At 40.7% G+C, this 19,733-nt stretch overlaps 1 protein-coding gene across 3 annotated transcripts in view; it reads right to left on the reverse strand.

Moving 5' to 3' along the window:
- The window catches only part of Fer (FER tyrosine kinase), a 320,970-nt gene that overhangs the window by 290,921 nt on the left and 10,316 nt on the right, over window positions 1–19,733 (reverse strand). For 2 of the 3 annotated variants that reach the window (XM_038339139.2, XM_038339141.1), the window contains exon 2: window positions 18,675–18,788. The exons of the other annotated variant lie outside the window; for it this stretch is intronic. The gene's annotated coding sequence lies outside the window, so the exon portion shown is untranslated. The remainder of the gene's footprint in view (window positions 1–18,674; window positions 18,789–19,733) is intronic. 3 annotated transcript variants of the gene reach the window in all.

Genomic DNA, 19,733 nt, shown 5'->3' on the forward strand with positions numbered 1-19,733 from the left:
AGTGGCTTGGAGGGTCCAGCTACTGTGGGAGCACCACATCCTGGGCAGGTATATGAAAGCTAGCTAAGCATGGGCCTGCAAGCCAGCAATGTTTCTCCGTGGTTTCTGCTTGAGTTCCTGCGCTGACTTCCCTCTATGATGGACCTGTCAGCCTATAAGCTGAAATAAATCTTTTTCCTCCTACAAGTTCTTCTGGTCATGGTGTTTATCACAGCAATAGGAGGAAACCAGAACATCTGGGTTCCTAAAATCTCTCCTGATCTGTCACGCCTCTGTGGCCTTGGAGGTGTCCTTCCCCCAACCTAAATGTCTTTCTATTCACATCTACCTGGAAAGTCTTCAGCAGCCAAATCCAAAAGCTGTATTCTCTGGGATGTCTGCCCGGCCAACACTGAGCAGCCAGGCTTTAAAACAGGAACTGGGCGTGGCTATCTTTAGCAAGCTTTAACTCCTTATCCAGTCTATGTCTTCCACTGAACTGTGTGTACGATCTCAAAAAGAATTTAGATGTTTCATTTTTATACCATGGGGCTTAGGTTATTACAGAGAATAGAAATCTCTATAATTTAGGGGCTGGAGTCCTAGCTCAGAAATTAAGAGCATGCCCACTCACAGAGGATTAAGTTTGATTCCTCCCATCTACCAGGTAGCTTACAATCACATGGAACTCCAGCTCCAGGGAACCAGACACCTCTGCCCTCCATGACGTCTACACTTAAATTTTCATATACATATACACATAAAAACTTTCCTTAAAAAATTTATATAATTAGTGGATATCAATTATAAACCAGGCAGTGACAGGACATTATACAAAAGTACATGTATGTTATTATCAAACTAATTAAAAAAAAACAGGTCTCTTGTAGCTCAGACTGCCCTTAACCTTGCTATATAGCTGAGAATGACCTTAGCCATCTATCTGAGCCCTGCCTCTATCTGCAGAGCTGTTATCACATGCATGCGGCATATTCAGTTACGTGATGCTGGGGATTAAACCCAGGGCTTCATGCACACCAGGTAAGTATGCTACCAACTAAGCTACATCCTCACCGCAACGCTCTTTGTAAGAAGCAAACTTATAAAAGTTAAACTAACATAAACCTTACTAAATTGCTGGCTATTTGGATTTATTTAACCTATCTTATTGGTCTTCAACTTGAGATTGCATTTTGCCACAAACAATGATTGAATTAAAAATTTTAAAGAATCATAAAAATGCTGTTTTCTAAAATTAGAAGTTTAATTTTCATATAATATATCCACATATATAGATTTCATAAACAGAATGAAAGTTATTAAACAGCAAAGTGTAAAACAGATAGTTTCTTTGCAGGATGACAAAATTCCTATGGTATTATCTTATGAACACAGATATACACAAGTATCTGTCCTAAAATGCATCCTGTTTCTCAATTTTTGGCTCTATAACTGTCAACTTTTACATTCTGCAAATGCCAAGATAGAAATAGTGTTTCTTCTGGGCATTATGAGATATCTGTAGTAATCCGAGCACTTGGGAGTTTGAGGTAGAGAATAAATTCAAGGTTAGCCGGGCGATGGTGGCGCACGCCTTTAATCCCAGCACTCACGGAGGCAGAGGCAGGCGGATCTCTGAGTTCGAGGCCAGCCTGGTCTACAAGAGCTAGTTCCAGGACAGGCTCTACAAACTACAGGGAAACCCTGTCTCGAAAAAAAAAAAAGAAGTTCAAGGTTATCCTCAACTTCATAGCAAGTTTAAGATCCTGTCTCTGACTCCCAAGAGCTGGGGTTAAAGGTGTGTTGGTTTTTAATAGCATAAAAAAGTTTTTATGTATATACCTATACTGAGTATTCTCTCTAAAATTGGAGAAACACAAATCTTCTGTTTTTTTCTCATTTTTTTATTAAAAATTTCCATCTCCTCCCCTCCTCCTCCCCCTTCCTTCCCCTCCCTTCCACCCATACCCCCACTCCCTCCCTCTCCAAGCCAAAGAGCCATCAGGGTTCCCTTCACTATGTTAAGTCCAAGGTCCTCCCAACTCCCCCTAAGTCCAGGAAGGTGAGCAACCAAACTGACAAGGCTCACAGTGAGCCCATCCATGGGACAGATCTAACAGGAGACCACCAAGCCCAGTTGGAATGGGACTGATGGAACAGGGGACCAAACCGGACTCTTCTGTTTTTTTTTAAAGAGTGTGTTTTTCCTTTATCTAAGATTGTTAAAGAGATCCAATTAAGTATACCACTGGAGGTTGCAAATAAGTTAATTAAATTATGTAATAAAAGTATGGGCAGGTGAGACAGCTCAGCATAAGGGAAGTTGCTGTTCAGGCCTGATGAGCTGAGTTCAGATCCCAAAACCCGCAGAAAAGCTGGGCATGGGAGCACAACCATCTGTATTTCCTACGGGACATGGGAGGACGACTCTCCAGAAGCTCTAAGGTCAGCGAGTCTGGCATGGGCAGCAGTAAGAAAAGACACCCTGCCCCAAGCAAGAAGCTGAGGACTGACACCTGGAGTCCTGTAAGACTTATCCAAATCACTATACAACTCACACTGACAGCATCGTCAGAACGTCTGTACAGTGATAACATGAAACAGAGAAGGAATGATGTCAATGTTTCTCAGCTTTTATCTGCTTCCAGCAGTGAGATGAGACAAAGCCACACATGGCAACAGCCATGGTTACAAACTCAAAATTAGCTCTGCGTGAACAAAGAATCATAACTGTTGTGGAATATTCCCTTACACGATATGTCACTGTGATTGGTTTAATACAAGGCTGAATGCCCAATAGCTAGGCAGAATTTTCAGGGCAGAGAGAACACTGGGTAGAACTCTGGTCAGACACAGAGGAAGTATGCTAGGAGTAAGTATGTAGGAGATGAAGTAACAAGCCGTAAGCCACACGGCAGTACACAAATTAATAGAAATGGGTTAAGTTATAAGAGCTAGTTAGAAACAAGCCTAAGCTAACTGCCGAGCTTTCATAATTAAGATTCGTGTGCTTATTTGGAAGCTGACTGGTGGGACAAAGAAAGACTGGCTTCACATAACCACAAAGACAGTGCCATTTACTGCCAATTACTAGGTCACGTCATGGACAAAATACTGTGCCTTAAATTTCTGCTAAGCTTTCTGTTTGAAAATGATGTTTCCAGCTCAATTTAAAGACAAAGTTAAATTCAAGTGAAACAGCTCTGGCCAGAACTGCTTTAGTGGATGACAATCTCCCCCTGAGAAGGCTAACCAAACGAAGAATGTGTTTGCTCTTCATTTGACTGTTATATCATTGTGTCAAGAAATCTACACGACGTAGCAACACCTGCCATTGAAGAGAGCAGAAATTTTTAAAGGAATTGATATAAGTCAATAGGCATTTATTGTGTAACCACAAGAAATAACTTTTAGGAACATAAAGGTACATAAAACCTGGAATACAGCCTTCAAACAATTTATAGTGAAGGAAAACAAGGTCACAGCAATGACAGTCCACTGAGCGCCTATCCTGAGCACCTATTTGTCGCATGCATCTCTTACTGACAAGAACACTGAGATGACTAAGGCTACAGAAACAGAGACAAACGGATGACAAATAATTCAATGCTGTACACACAAACACAGGCTTTAATAAACAAAGATGATAATAAATAAAGATCAGAGAGTAAAACAGCCCTGCTGGCCAGCCTTACTACCAGGCAGTGGTAACACACACCTTTAACCCCAGTAGACACACTAGCTGCCATAGAAACGGATGATGCACGCCTTTAATCCCAGCCCGAGAGAGGAATATAAAACGGGAGGAGACAGCTCTCAGTCTCAGTCTCATTCTGAGACTCCTGGAGGCAGGATCGCCAATTCAGAGTGGGGTCCAAGTAAGAGTCAGTGACTTGCTGTTTTGCTTTTGGGGTCTTCAGGTTGAACCCAAATTTCTCTAAGTTTTTATTAATCGTAGTTCATTCCTCCAACCCATAGGAAGGTGTGCGTGACTGAATATAAAAATATGTGCTATGAAAAGACAGAGTAAAAACCAACACAGTTAAGTATGAGGCACAAAAATCTTATGAAAAAAAATGGCACTGATCTGAAGGCACAGATCAGTGGGAGAGCACATGGACGAGGTCCTGAGTCCAGTCCCTGGGGAGAGGGAGAAAGGGAAGGAGAAGGGAAGAAATGGGGGCAGAAAAGACAAAAGAAGGAAGTCTTTTTACTAACCCATCCGGGGATGCTAACAAGAGCAGTATGGAAGTAGAGTCTCTTTATCTCTTTACATAGGAAGTCGCTTTGGAAAAGGAAGTGCTAGGCTCAACCCTAACATCCGCCAATGGTAAAAAACGTACTTTATCTTCTTAAGAGCTCAATTTTCTTTTCTTTCAGATGGAGATGGCATGTACCTATTATGCAGGGCTTTGTGGGGGTTAAATGAGATGAATAATGCACCTGGTAATTAGGTACGTATTAAAAAAAGTAGCTATTACTAAAAACCCTGAGAGGGCACAAAGAGAAAGATGGAAGAGTAAATGGAGGAGAGCTACTTTTAAGTACAAGTTCTGATTCAGTCAAAGGTACAATCAGGAAGACAGGAAAGATACTTAAGCATAAACGTAAACAGCAAAAGAAAAGGCCTAAAAGATTAAGTATGGTACAGGGCTCCTGTGCTATAAATTCCAGACATATAGATATCGAGATGCCCTTTAACCTTTTACCCTGACTTGATCAATTATTATGAAAGAGTGCAGTTTTCAAAATGAGGTCAAACAAATTTCTACTTTTCAAGAGATTAATTTCATCAGAGAAGACTCAGAATAGCTTCCAAAGTCCCTCTTTGTACTTGGAATAGGCTCAGCAGAGGCACACACTAACAGAGTGACAACTGATAAAGGCACATCAGCTAGGGGTGACATGAACAGACAATGGCAGTCCCCAGGCTTCAGAGAATGGGACTTGGGACAGCCAACTTTATGCTAATGTTCAAAAAAATTCCTTCCATTCTTGACTTTTTTTTTTTTTAGGTAAGTTAGTCTATTATCAAAAAGAAAAACCTAATCCCCAGGTCCATCCCATTTAACAAAGCTTTCCATTTCTACCTTAATTCATGTAAACATCTGCACAGATTACCTGGGATTCTGCTACAATTATAAATAAGTTTTCCTGTATCTCTAACCTACAACTCCAAGGGTCTAAAAAAAAAGTTACTCGGGGTGGAAGCATCATCTTCTGTTGAAATTTATCTGCCACCATGACACACTCTATAGTCGTCTGGAGAGAGTCTCAGTGAGGGACTGTCTAGATTACGTTCTCCTGTGGGAAGGTCTGTGAGGATTATCTGGATTGCTCTCAGAGAGTTAGGAAGACGTGCCCACTGAGGGCAGCAGCAGTCCCTAGGCAGGAGGTTCTGCGCTGTCAAAGCCTAGGGAAGGAGAGCTGAGCACTAGCTTGTGTGCACTCATTGCTCACGCGCACTGTTTGTGACTACAGACATGACACGGCCAACTCCCTCAAGCACCGCCCCACTGGACCTCCCTGTGGGACGGACTGTAGTTCTAACCTAGAATAAACTAGAATTCTAACCTAAAATGAGCCCCTTTTCTCCTAAACTGCTTTTGTCATTTTATCACAGAAGCAGGAAGTGAAACGGGCATCTTCTCCATCCCCACATCCATCAGCCTAAGAGAAACAGAGGGAAACTGGCTGGTTCCTTGGTGACATCTCCAAATCAAGGGTCCTCCTATCTCAGGCAAAATTTCCTTCCCTGAGAATGAAGGATGAGGAAAGGATGAGAGAGGGTAATGGCGTAGATAGGATCTTACATTAATGTCTCCACTGTCACAATGAAACTCATTCTTTGTACAATTAATTGACACTAATTTAAATAAGTAGACTTATGGGTTGGGGCTTAATAAAAACGCTCTAGCCGGGCGGTGGTGGCGCACGCCTTTAATCCCAGCACTCGGGAGGCAGAGGCAGGCGGATCTCTGTGAGTTCGAGACCAGCCTGGTCTACAAGAGCTAGCTCCAGGACAGGCTCTAAAGCTGCAGAGAAACCCTGTCTTGAAAAAAAAAAAACAAAAACAAAACAAAAAAAATGCTCTGCTGCGGATCACTGTGGCACATGCTTTAATCCCAGCACCCAGCACTTGGAAGGCACAGGCAGGCAGATCTCTCAGTTCAAGCCAGTGTGGCCTACAGAGTTATACAGTAAGGAGGAGGGAGGCGAAGGGGGGGGGAGGAGGAGGAGGAGGAAGAAGGAAGAAGAAGAAGAAGAAGAAGAAGAAGAAGAAGAGGAAGAAGAAGAAGAAGAAGAAGAAGAAGAAGAAGAAGAAGAAGAAGAAGAAGAAGAAGAAGAAGAAGGGAAAAAGAAAAGTTTTGTTGTCTAAAACAAGAAGCTCCTTATTCTTTAATTTTTATTTTGAAAACTTGAGATTTATCATTTCACTGCATCGTCTTACCCTACTTTGCTGTTGACTCCACATCTGCCTCTCAATCTTCTACTTCATCCCAACTCTTAACCTCTTATTATTTTCTTTTTTAAGACTTGCAATTTTTCTCTATTTCAATTCTCCATTGATCCTTGCTATGGCCTAAGTCTAAAACTTCTGGGATGCAAATTTTAAATTTCTGGTTTTCAGCCATAACTTACTTACTTCCACCTCTCTGGGCCCTTAACTTACCTACTCTTTGATCTCAAAGAGCTGTACACCATCTGGCAACCAAACTTTTGTGGAATTTTATACATCAGTCTTAGACTAAGTAAGCATGTCTCTAAGCAACCCAGCTTAGGATGCTTTAAGACAAAAGTACGATGCCGTTCTTACTATGCCTGAGTTACAAGTGTAAATTCGGACCATGCAAGGTAAACAAGGGTGTGCTACCCTCCATACACACGCTCACCTGATCAACTCATTTCCCAGAATTTGCCATCTTTCCGGTGCATGTATCCTAGCAAATTCCAACTCTGAGTTCTCCTTTACCTTCTTCAGCTTTGTTGGTACTGTTGCTGTTAAAAGCCCAGGTTACCTCTGTGTTGAACGATGGAGAGACAATTAGCATTCCCCTTAGTAATGGTAGAAGTCCTCTGGCCTGGAGTGCACCCACCCACTGAGATGGTGGGGCTGGTCTAATCGGAGCTCACCAAGGCCAGCTGGACTGAGACTGAAAAAGCATGGGATCAAACCGGACTCTCTGAACATGGCAGACAATGAGGGCTGACTGAGAAGCCAAGGACAATGGCACTGGGTTTTGATCCTACTGCATGTACTGGCTTTGAGGAAGCCTAGTGTGTTTAGATGCGCACCTTCCTAGACCTGGATGGAGGGAGGAGGACCTTGGACTTCCCACAGGGCAGGGAACCCTGACTGCTCCTTGGACTGGAGAGGGAGGTGGAAGGGAGGGGAGGGGAGGGAGGGGGAGGGAAATGGGAGGTGGGGAGGAGGCGGAAATTTATAATAACAATAATAATAATGATAATAATAAAATAATTAAATAAATAATTCTCCTTAATCTTAATCTTTATTTAACACAAAATTGGAACCATTTAGAGGATATCTTAAAAGAAAATGTTGTTCTGTAATGGTGCTGTTTGTGTGCTAAATTATAAAAGATAAAAGAGTGTCCTTAGATTTGAATGTCATTTTAACATAATCTAGAGTCACCTAAGAAGAAGCAGTATCACTTTAGAAATCCCTTGATCATATTGCCTGGTGAATATGGCACTGAAGAAATGATTCCTTGATTAATGTGGGAAGCTCTAGCTTCTGTGGACAGCATCCTAGACAGGTGATCCGGAAATGTCTAAGAAAGCTAGCTGTCGTTAAGCCAATGAGAAAGCCAGCAAGCCTCATTCTTTCTTGGATTCTGTGTTAAATTCCTACCTTGAGTTTTTATCCTCACTGATAAACTGCAATGCGTAATACAGAATAACCACAACACAAAACAGATTGCCCATTCCAGTGAATCTACTTGTTATTCTTCTCCATTACAGGCTCATCTAGTCCTTCAGTATAGCATATGTGACATGCTTAGCTAGTTAAGAAAATTGGCACCTGAGTAATATTCCACTTAGTGTCAAATTCTACTTCTAGCAAGTCTGATTACATGACTTTAGGCAAATTTCTTTAATTTTTGTGGTGTTTTGTTTTCAGTTCATGCCTCTATTAGTGACAGTAGTATTTTTAGGTATATACTTTAAGATATAACCAGTTATTATAACAAAAACATGGAATAGCATCCAGAAGAGTGACTATAAGTATAAATGTTAATTACTGTTATAATGATAACATTGTTTTATGAAAATTCTCAAATATGCCACAAAATAACAGTGAAATTGAAATAAAATATAGTCAATGTCATTAAAAAAAAAAAAGAAGTCCTCTGGCCTAACAGCATGCACTAGAATGTCAAGACTGCATGTCACCTATGGTTGTGCAATGCACTTTCATGAGATGTCACCCATGCTGGGGTGATGTCACCCATGCTGGCATGAGCTTTTGGTGATGAAGCTGATTCTGAGTCATTTCTGCTCTGGTAAGCGACTCCAATAAAACGCAGTGGCTGACAAAGTGGACTTTGGTGGTATTCATAGTTTGGTTGGTCACTGGTTCCCTGTCTGGGGTGAGCAGACATGCGTTCATGTCTCCCCAGGAACAGTGTCACACAACACTCTCAGCTTTAGCTGGGGGTTCTTGTTCAATGATCAGTAAGCAAGCCTGGCCTAAAATCTGACCTACCTGCCAGCCCCACATAAGGATAGGCATAATCTATCTTACGTGCTTCAATGGCTACAACCTCTGGGTGTGCTCCTGGTTAAGCTGTAAGAAGTTTGATAACCCTGAATTGCCTGGGCTGGAGGAGTGGAAGATCAAGAGACCACAGACCTGTATCTTTCAGATATATGACTCCAAGTCTAAAGAATCAAGTCCTGTAGCTTCTTCCTCACAAATGTGAGAAATTTAATAGGGCCACTTATAAGCACTTATACATGTAAATCTCAATTCCAGCTAAAGTTGGACACTAATAACTTTAATTTTCTGCCCTTGTCACCTTTCTTTGGACTAAGAATCAGTTTTTGACAACTCAAATAGAGGGCGTAGCACCAGAATTAACCAACAAGCATTCTTTACGTGGCTCCTCTATTCATATCTAAATAAGATGAAGTGGCTCCCCTTTCTCCTCAGGTTCCATTTTCAGAGCCCTTTTCCACTTAAGCTAGTCCTCTGGTTGACATGTGGTTCCCAACCCTAGCAGAAGAAGACACTGTAATTGGTCAGACCCAAAGGAACAATAAAATGCCTCTAGATTCAAATGTAGCCATACATTCCTTTATTCTATGATCATCAATTCATTTTAGCATCAGCTATTACTGCCTATCAAGGGTTCTTCTCTTGTTTTGTTCAAACTGGGTGGAGCAAAAGAGGGAAACACTTCACAGACTTTTAAAGCTATACAGAGCAGCCCCTCTCCTTGCTCAAATTCCCTCTCTTCTCAATCAAAACATGTTTTCCCCCATCTTTGAAAAATTCTACCTAAGAGCTAGGTACGTGGTTTGGTGGCTAAAGGGCTTGCTCAGCAAGCAGCAAGCACAAAGCCCCAAGTCCAATCTCCAGTTTTTTATAAACCTGGTACAATAGCACAAACCTGTAATCCCAGCACTTAGGAGGCAGAGGCAGGAGGATCAGGCATTTAAGGTCAGCCTTGGCTATATAGCAAACTCAAGGCCAGCTAAAGGCACATGAGACCCTTTCTCAAAACCAAACCAAACAAAAAGGGTATGGAATACTGCTTAAAATTCGCCTATAAATGCCTCCCACAAAGTTTAGGGAAGATCAATAAAAATCTGTGAAATCCCAAAGCGATAAAGGAGTGTTCCCTAGGTGACAGGTCCAGCCAAGGAGAAAAAATACATAAATCTTGTCAAACTGCGCCACGCTCTGGTTGTGTCTACTGACTTGCCTATATGAAATTTACATTTCAATCTGTTTTATACTCCAAATGGTGTGCCTTTTTCAAAGACATATGCTTAAGCTACCACTGCCTCATGCTAGTCGGTTTCTAGACACACATTACTAGACAGAAGCTTAAGCAGCAGTTAAAAGGTGGAGGATGAATAATGAGGGCCTTGAGCAGACTTCTCATTTAATTTCAAAAGCTAGTGCAGTAAGTCAAATATAAATCTCCTAGCTTTTTCTTAACTTGATACAACCAAATGAAAAACGTAACTCAGCTAATATATGCTTAAAATTTGAATGATATTTTAAAAAGAAAAAATACTTGGACTCTTTTGTCTCCTACAACCTAAGAGAATTAGAAGCAAAAGGCAAATTGCAAGTTTTAGGTAGATAACATTCTTAGAAACCAGATAATTCCCAAAACAGCCATCAAGTAAATTTGTGTCTTCAAACTCTAACTAACCCTTAAGTGAAAAACCAGATCATCAACAACAAAGAGGCAAATCTCAAAGTGGGGGACTACTTAACAGAGGAGAACAAAGAGTCATAAGAACCAAATAGAATGCATGAAACCTGACTGAATCCTGCATTAATAAAACTCCAGAGAGAACTTCACAAGGATAACTGGTGAGACCTGAATACAGAATGTCACACAACATTGCTGTGGTTTGGATGGACACAAAAGTCCCTCAAATTCCCTGTGTGGGTCTGAATGTAGCGGCTGGGCAGTGGGGGGAGTGCAGAGAACGCTGTCCTCTGGATGTGACACAGCTGTGGCACTGAAGAACTCGCAGTACCCGTGATTATCTCCAGAAGACCTGTACAAGATGAGGCAGTCAACAATCCACCATAGACAGTGGAGGGACTTGTGAGGCAGTCAAGGGTTCCTGGGAGAGAGTACCATTTTCTTCCATATACATCCATGTGCAGTTGCCAAAACTCCAGAAAATACATCCTAACCCGTGCAAGAAATACTGCCTAAACTCAGCAGGTCACAGAAGCAGGGTTCTGAAAGTGGGGGGAGTACTTGTCGGGAAGGGATGAGCATGAGAGAGGATGAGCGAAAGAATGTAAAAATGACCAATACGTGAAGTGCCTGTAAGGAGCTGTCAAAGAATGCTATGTTTTAAAAAAATACCTGTGAAAAAGTGTGAGATTTTAATCATTTTGTGGGCAAATGTAATTAAATTTGCTAGGCTTGACATATGCATAATAAAAATTATATATATACATATATACATACATATACATATATATATAGTATAGAATACTATCCAGCTGAAAAGAAAAATAAAATCATGTGTAACAGAAAGGCCACTCATTTGTTCCCAGCTGCTTAGCTCCAAAATAACAACACAGAAACTATATTAATTAAAACACTTGCTTGGCCCAGTAGCTCTAATTTCTTATTGGCTAACTCTTACATCTTAGTTTAACCCATTTTTATTAATCTGTATATCAAAACATGGCAGTGGCTTACCAGCAAAGATTTAACATGTCTGGCAGCGGCTCTGTGGCAGCTCTCCATGACTCTGCTTCTTTTCTCCCAGAATTTAGCTTTGTCTTCCCTGACTACCTAAGTTCTACCCTATCAACAGGCCAAGGCAGGTTTTTTAATTCATTAATCATAATTACAGAACATAGAGGGGACCCCCACATCACTTCCCCTTTTTTGTTTAAATAAAAAAGAACGCTTTAACTTTAACATAGTAAAATTACATATAACAAAACAGGCACCAAGCAAGAATTACAGTTAAAATATTTTATTTACTTTATCTTTTATCATAACTAAGAAAAACTATAACTGTAACTATAACTATAACTATCTATTCTTCAACTCCATCAAAGACTTTAGAAGGATATATTACCTAAGTAAACAGGAAGTGCATTATAAATAACTTCCAAAACTCTAGAATTGACAGAGACATCTCGCTGCCTGGACAGTCACCCAAAGTTCTTTTGTACCATTGGGGCATCCATCTTCAGTCTACAGGCCCATAGTATCCAGCAAACTTTTCCATGAAGCAGGAAATTTCAAAGACAGTTCTGCCTATATTGGCAATTTTCAATCACTTTCTTCTGTGTCCTGCAGAATATCTGGCAGACTTTCATGAAGCAGAACTCCCAAAGGATCATCTCACCTTTAGGCAAGCTTAGCAGTCATTGCTCTGTAGGTCCTGTATGTCCAGTTTATACAATGGTCCAGGCAAAAGCAGTTACTTGCCCAAATGGCTAACCAACTCCATAAGGAGCCTCTTGGATGTCCATCTGGTGCTGCCAGGAGCAGATGTGTCTCATTGTCATGAAAAGTCCTACATTTTTAAACATTTTAAATGCCATATTCTGAAGGTCTCTGAAAGATTTGAAGAATCCCTATCCATTTGAAATACTTCTCTGTACATCTAGAAAATCTAACTAAGATGACTACAAATTTAACTATTACAGATGATTATCTATTAACCTATATTTTTCATGAACTTCCTACAGGAAAAGATCATAATGAGTGAGGCAAACCAGGCCCAGAAAGACAAATGTCACATCTGAGGCTCCAAATTTTCAGATGTGAGTTATGTACCTTGAAGCAAATGCAGAAACCAGTAGGTAAAAGGGGACCATTGCTGGGTGGGGACACAAAAGAGGAGGAAGTAGCAATGTACAAAGTGATCTGTTGGTGAAAACAGGAAAAACAGGGGGTTCCAACTAGGGAGGGAGGAGGGAGAGAAATAGGTAAATACAAAAGTAGGAGAGGGCAGTAAAACAGTAAGACTGTCTGAACATCGTAAAGAAACACACAATTAATGATTCACCTAAATAAGACATGTGTGTATGTATGTGTGTATGTGTATATACATATTTCTGTTTATAAATAGGCATATATAGTTTAAATGAAATGTTGACATCTGGGCTAACAATGCTCCCCCCCAAGAGCCAAAGTCAAAACCTCAATAACAGGTATGCAATGTCCTCTTTTGAGCTGTTGGTCAGGATTGTCTAAGAAACTCCTAAAACATTAGAGGCTATTATGGCTATTGTCCATGGTTGCCCCCCAGATGTAGAAGGTAAGTCCCTATTGCTGAAGACATCACGTACTTCAAACAGAGACTCCAGAGTCCCGGCTGGAATTGACCTGCAAACCTTCTCCCTGAGGTCTAGTTTTCATGGTACCAGAAGGCACCATGCATGCTTCCAAGAAGGAAAGCAACCAACCATACTACCCAGATATGGTGTCTATTAACCATAACAACAACCAGTATGGCATACTAACTCTAGGGGTAGAGTAGAGCCACACATACCTTGGCAATAACCAGCAGCTCTCTAATTAGACTCAGAATCTGCTCTACAAGAGGGAAATTCTACCTGGAACTAGAAACCTAGCAACTACCCACGGCTAGTGAAGTCAGATTCTGACCTACAACTGCCACTTTTCTGAACCACCACAACCCCTGACTACATTCTAATATTTGTGCTATACCCACAGATAAGTGTAGTCTTAGCCCCTCAACAAGGAAACTTCTCTTTACAACTGATAGAGACCATTACAGAAAACCACAACAAGTCAAAATGCAGTCGTAGAGCCCAGTCCCAGTGGATACAGCTATAAAACATTCCCACCTTTAAGGCTCGAGGCACATTGTGCAAATGGAACAGAAAGACCATAAGAGTCAGAGGATGAGGGAGTTTGCTGTGAGATTGTGTCTCCTAGAAACATCAGAAGCTACACCCATAAAGTCTCACCAACATGACTGCCTAAACAGGAGCTGAACAACAACAACAGCAGACATGTCAGAATGGGGAGGGAAAGCCCACAAGGCCTCAACCTACACAAGGGAACTACGAGCAACCAAAGAATGCAGACAGCAGCAGATTAGTCTTCCCCCAGAGAAGAGCACACTAATTGGCTATATACAATACCAAATGATCAGCCCTGAAAACATACATATAAGTAATATTATACGGCCTGTGTAGGTTATATTTATGTATTTAATATATATATATGCATATACATGTATAAAATGACAATCTATTGAAAAAGAGGCCATGAATTTAAAAGAGAGCAAGGAGTGATAAATGGGAGGGCTTAGAGGAAGGAAAGGAAAGGGGAAATGATGTAATTACAATATCAAAAGGTAATAATTATAAATAAATAAATCTCCTTGGCTCTCAAACAAAAATCTACATTGGCATTTACCCTCCAAGGTGATACAGGAAGAGATGAGTGGGTTCCCCATGAGGATAAGCCTGATGCGCACTAAAAACAGGCTTCAGGGTACAGCTCCCCACCCTTCCATCTGAGATATGAAAAAACTCAAACAGTGTGAAATATGAGGAACAAGCCTTCATCCACAGCAAAACCTGCCAGCACACCTTGATACAGCATTTCCAAACCTCCAGAAATGTGGTTACCCAATTGCTGTTGTTCATACTTTACCGAGTACGAGGTGTTGTTCAGTACAGCATCACAAATGGATTAAGACAAACATAAAACGTACTTCTTAATTAATGTTAAATTTTATATTTCATCTCAACTTTATGATTATATAGGAAAATTATCCTTATCTGCAGGATCTGTATGCTAACGATTTTAGTTATGGTGTTTTTGGTTTTTTGTTTGTTTTTTGAGACAAGTTTTCTCTGTGTAGCCCTTGCTGTCATTGAACTCACTCCATAGACCAGACCAGGCTGGCTTTTAAGTCAGAGATCCACCTGCCTCTGTCCCAAGTGTTAGGATCAAAGACATGCACCACAATGCCTGACTTTAGTTATGATGCCCTAATATACTTTCAAACTACATAAATACGAAAAGAATGAAAACGCACCAATGTTAGAGGGAATCTAAATGACAAGCAATAGACCCGCATTCGTTGTCCTGCATCTCAGTCTTCCTGTAGCAAGACGCACTGTCAAAATGAAACACTAGAGCAGAAGACAGAATGAGAAGAACCCAGTGTGACCGAGGCATGGGGAAGAAGACCAGACCAGCCTTGAAAGTCCTGAGAGTCAGCTGGACAGGTCACACTGTTGCTTTAAGGTCAAGGAGCGGTTTGGGTAAGTTGCAGCGGTACAAGTCAGCACTGGTCCCCATATTCTGCCCTAAGCTCTCAACCTTACAACTCAAATATGAAAAGGCCAGAGAGATTGCTGCTCCTGCAAAGGACCTGAGTTTTGTCCCCAGCACCAATGCTGGGCAGGTCACAACCAACTGTTACTCCAGTTGCAGGAATCCAGCGCCCTCTCCTGAAGGCCATGGGCACCTGTGCTCACACACACACAGGCACACACACACACACACACACACACAGAGGCACATAAAAACTCATATGCGTGCACACAGACATGTATACACACACAGTTTCTTTTTTCTTTTCACCTTAAAAATAAATTTTAAGAAAATAACCACACGAAAATAGAAAAACTTATAGGCCAATAGGACAAAAAGTAGATTCAAGACATCTAACCAAATGTCTCTTACACAGGTACAAACAACAAACATTAACTCTTTATTGTGACAAAACACCTAAAAGCCCCTCCCAAGGGGCAGAGTTAAGAGCACCGCTGCTCTTCCTTCCAGAAGACCGCGGGAACTCACAGCCATGTGCAACTCCAGTTCCAGAAGATCTGACACCCTCTCCTAACCTCTGTGGGCAGCAGGCATGTATACAGTGCAAATGCCTACATGTATGCAGGCAAAACATGCACACATATAAAATAAATTTCTAAAAAAAATTTAATCCTTCTGAAAGGAAACAAAGGAAGATGTGGCTATTAATAAATTTATAAAAAATTAACAGTCTATTTTAATAACTACTAAATTTCCATTTTCACCTCAAGTATTAGTCCTAAACAATGGAATATAAAAATGCTTTGATGAGAGAACCCACGTGGGTTCAACCCTCTTGCACCACATGACATCCCACAAGTATCTGTAACTCCAGTTCCAGGGAATCCAATGTCCCCTTCCAGACTCTTCAGGTACTGCACACAGATAGTGCACAGATATACACAAATCAAACACCCATACACATGAAATAAAAAATGTAATGCTCTAATGAAATCATACAACCAAGTTTAAAATAAATGAATCTTCCATGAGTCTACACAAGCTAGATACATTCAAGTAAGCTTAACAGTGTGTGTGTGTGTGTGTGTGTGTGTGTGTGTGTGTGTGTGTGTGTTAACACAATAATGGAAAATCTTCAAACTAAAATACTAACCAGAACATCCTAGGAAGATTTCCTACTGGTGAAAAGAAAGACCTCTTTTTTTAAGAGAGAGCAAAGTAAAGCCACTTACGATATAAAAGTAAAGACCAGTTACTTTCGCTTCCATAAATTCCCTGAAGTCATATGACAGTGAACCCATAATTATATGTCACATGGGCTTTAGAGGCCCACTGAAAAGTTGGAGGCTCACTCTCAGATGATAACACTGGGTGAGGGTGGGCTAGCTCAGGCAAAGAGACAGCTGATTCTCCTAAGGTAAGGAGCCATCTGAAGAGTCTGCTAGTGACATGGGGAAAGGAGGTGTGAGGTGCTTTCTTTTTTTCTCTCTTTTCTTTCCTTCAGTTGAGGCTCACAGGACTTTGAGTTTCTTGGGTGTAAAAGGGAAGAAAATAAAATTCAGAGATGAACAGGTTTTTGTTTGTTTGAATTTAAATACCACTTAAATACTGGTATCACTAAGTAGAACATAGAAAAAAAAATTACCATAGGATTGGGTATTATATAAAAATGAACTTAACAGAAAATAACAGATAGGCATGCTAGAATAAAACACAGGTTCTCACTATGTAGCCCTGGCCTGAAAATTGCTATAGACCAAGCAGACGTCAAACTCAGAGAGAATCACCTGCCTCTGTTTCCTGAGTGCTTAGATGTGCACCACCATAACCAGCATATTTGTAATACATACTAGTTAATGCTTTGTTAATGCTCTTCCCCAACAAGGAGTATTATATGCCTTTTAATTAATTATTAATTTAATTTCAAATTACTTCAGCAATGTGGGATGTACTTCTGTATGTGTATTGCTTTTATTGGTTGATGAATAAAGCTGTTTTGGCCAATGGATTAGCAGAGTAAAACCAGGCAGGAAATCCGAATAGAGATATTCAGAGTAGGCAGAGAGAGTCAAGGAGACCTCATGTAGCTGCTGAAGGAGAAAGTCACCAGAACATTACTTGTAAGCCACAGCCTCGTGACAAACATATTAATAGAAATGAGTTAATTTAAGATATAAGAGCTAGCTAGGAATATGCCTGAGCCATTGGCTCAGTGTTATAATTAATATAGTTTTGTGTGATTATTCACATCTGGGTGGCCAGGAAATAAAAGTACAGTCTCAGTTTACACTTCAGAGTCTTTCTGGAAATACAGAAATACAGAAAACAGAACAAAGAATGAGATTTTCATTAGGAAAAGCATGTTGACCCTTTGGATATCATTATGGTGATTTCTCAGAAAATTAGGAAATAACCTTCCTCAAGACCTAGCAATAGCACTTTTGGGTATATACCCAAAGGATGTTTAATCACGCCACAAGGACATGTGCTCAGCTATGTTCATAGCAGCTTTTTTGTCATTGCCAGAACCTGGAAACAACCTAAATGCCCCTCAACCGAAGAATGGATAAGGAAAATGTGGTACATTTACACAATGGAGTACTACAAAGCAGAAAAAATATAACGACATCTTAAATTTTGCAGGCAAATGGATGGAGCTAGATAACATCATATTGAGCAAGGTAACCCAGACCCAGAAAGACAAATATCATATGTACTCACTCATAAGTGGTTTTTAGCAAAGAAAACTAGCCTACAAATCACAATCACAGAGAACCTAGACAACAGTGAGGACCCTAAGAGAGACATACATGGATCTAATCTACATGGGAAGGAGAAAAAGACAAGATTTCCTGAATAAACTGGGAACATGGGGACCATGGGAGAGGATTGGGGGGGGGAGAGGCAGGGAGAGGAGCAGAGAAAAAATGTATAGCTCAATAAAATCAATAAAAAAAAGAAAAGCACGCTAAGTTTGGTGTCAGGCATTTGAAAATATAGGACTGATAGGCACACAGGCTGAAAAAGCAACATGGTTATTGAGATTCTGCCAATCAAAAGTATTAGTTGAAAAAACTAATCCGATCACAAGTGCCATATGAAAATGCATTGAGATAAATGACAAGCAAAAATAAATTACTCGTGATCATGGTATCTCCCCTGCCAGGTAAGTGCCGGGCGGTGGTGGCGCACGCCTTTAATCCCAGCACTCGGGAGGCAGAGGCAGGCGGATCTCTGTGAGTTCGAGGCCAGCCTTGTCTACAAGAACTAGTTCCAGGACAGGCTCTAAAAAAGCTACAGAGAAACCCTGTCTCGAAAAACCAAAAAGAGAATAAATTACTCGTGAAATGGTAGTAGCCTTCTGAAGTATAATAATCTAATATAAAAAGCACTAAAATGGGGCTGGAGAGATGGCTCAGAGGTTAAGAGCGTTGCCTGCTCATCCAAAGGTCCTGAGTTCAATTCCCAGCAACCACATGGTGGCTCACAACCATCTGTAATGGGGTCTGGTGCTCTCTTCTGGCCTGCAGGCAAACACACAGACAGAATATTGTATACATAATAAAAAAAATAAATATATTTTTAAAAAAGCACTAAAATGTTAACACAAAACTATTATAGACAGGTCCAGAGGCCAAACCAAAAATCAAAGGTTTTAGCAATTTACTAAGAACAGTAAAGTAATCCTACCTTACTACTACCATTGCTGGCCATGTCTTAGCTAAAGGAGCGGATGAAGACACTTGAGAAAGTGTGCAGTGAAGTCTCACGGGAGTGACCATAGGTCTAGCCAAAAGAACTGGGCTGTAAGAAGAAAGGTAAGGAGTCAGAAGAACTCATCGCAGGAGAGAGAGATAAATACGTACATGTGAAGTGCAGTGAGGTTCTTATTAGAATCTAACGGCCACTTTTTCCCCTTCACCAAATAAGACAACCACATGGACCTAACTTGCATGCCCACCGCATTCTCCCTTTTCTCTCCTTCCACAGTTGCCCAAATGCTTACCCCTTTCTTTGACACACAGCCCACCTAGCCCCAGCTCTGAAGAGCCTGTTTTTGTTTTACTCCATTTTCAAAGCATAAAACTAACTTCAAGCTGGAAGCACAGCAGAAAGAGTGAGGTACTACACTTATTTAAAAAATGCTACATGTGGTGAGGTTAAATCTCAGGCAGCCCCACCCCTAGACAAAGAACTACATGCAAATAACACCTACAGAGAAAGAGTCTTCCTTAGTAAGAGCTCCCTAATTTATTATCCAATACCAAGTGGTCAGCCCAGAAATCATGTACATACATGCAACAGTAAACAGACCCAACAGGTTGTTTATATATTTGTGCACGAGCACACACGTGCACACACACGTGCACACACACGTGCACACATCAAATATAATAAAAGAAAACAGGTCATGAATTTGAGAGGAGTAAGGGGAGGCTAAGGAAGGGTTGGAGGGATGAAAGAGAAAGGGCAAAATGATATAACTATATTTTAACTACAAAAATCTGGAGAGGAAATGCCACAGTCATCAGAAGTAATTAGGTATGCAAAAGATTGCAAAGGGTTAAGACTTTCCCAACAAAGACATATTTTCTGTCTCAAACGCTTTAGTGTGCCTGAATATATTCATTGATTTGGTAGGTTTTATCTCAATTCTTGGAAATGAAGAGGCCTCTTGGTTGTGGTCTTTCCTTTATCACTGATGTCCACATACAGTGGTCCCTTTAAATTCACATGGCTTAGTCCTGG

Source organism: Arvicola amphibius, chromosome 8 (genome assembly GCF_903992535.2).
Source record: "Arvicola amphibius chromosome 8, mArvAmp1.2, whole genome shotgun sequence".
Taxonomy (NCBI): Eukaryota; Metazoa; Chordata; class Mammalia; order Rodentia; family Cricetidae; genus Arvicola; species Arvicola amphibius.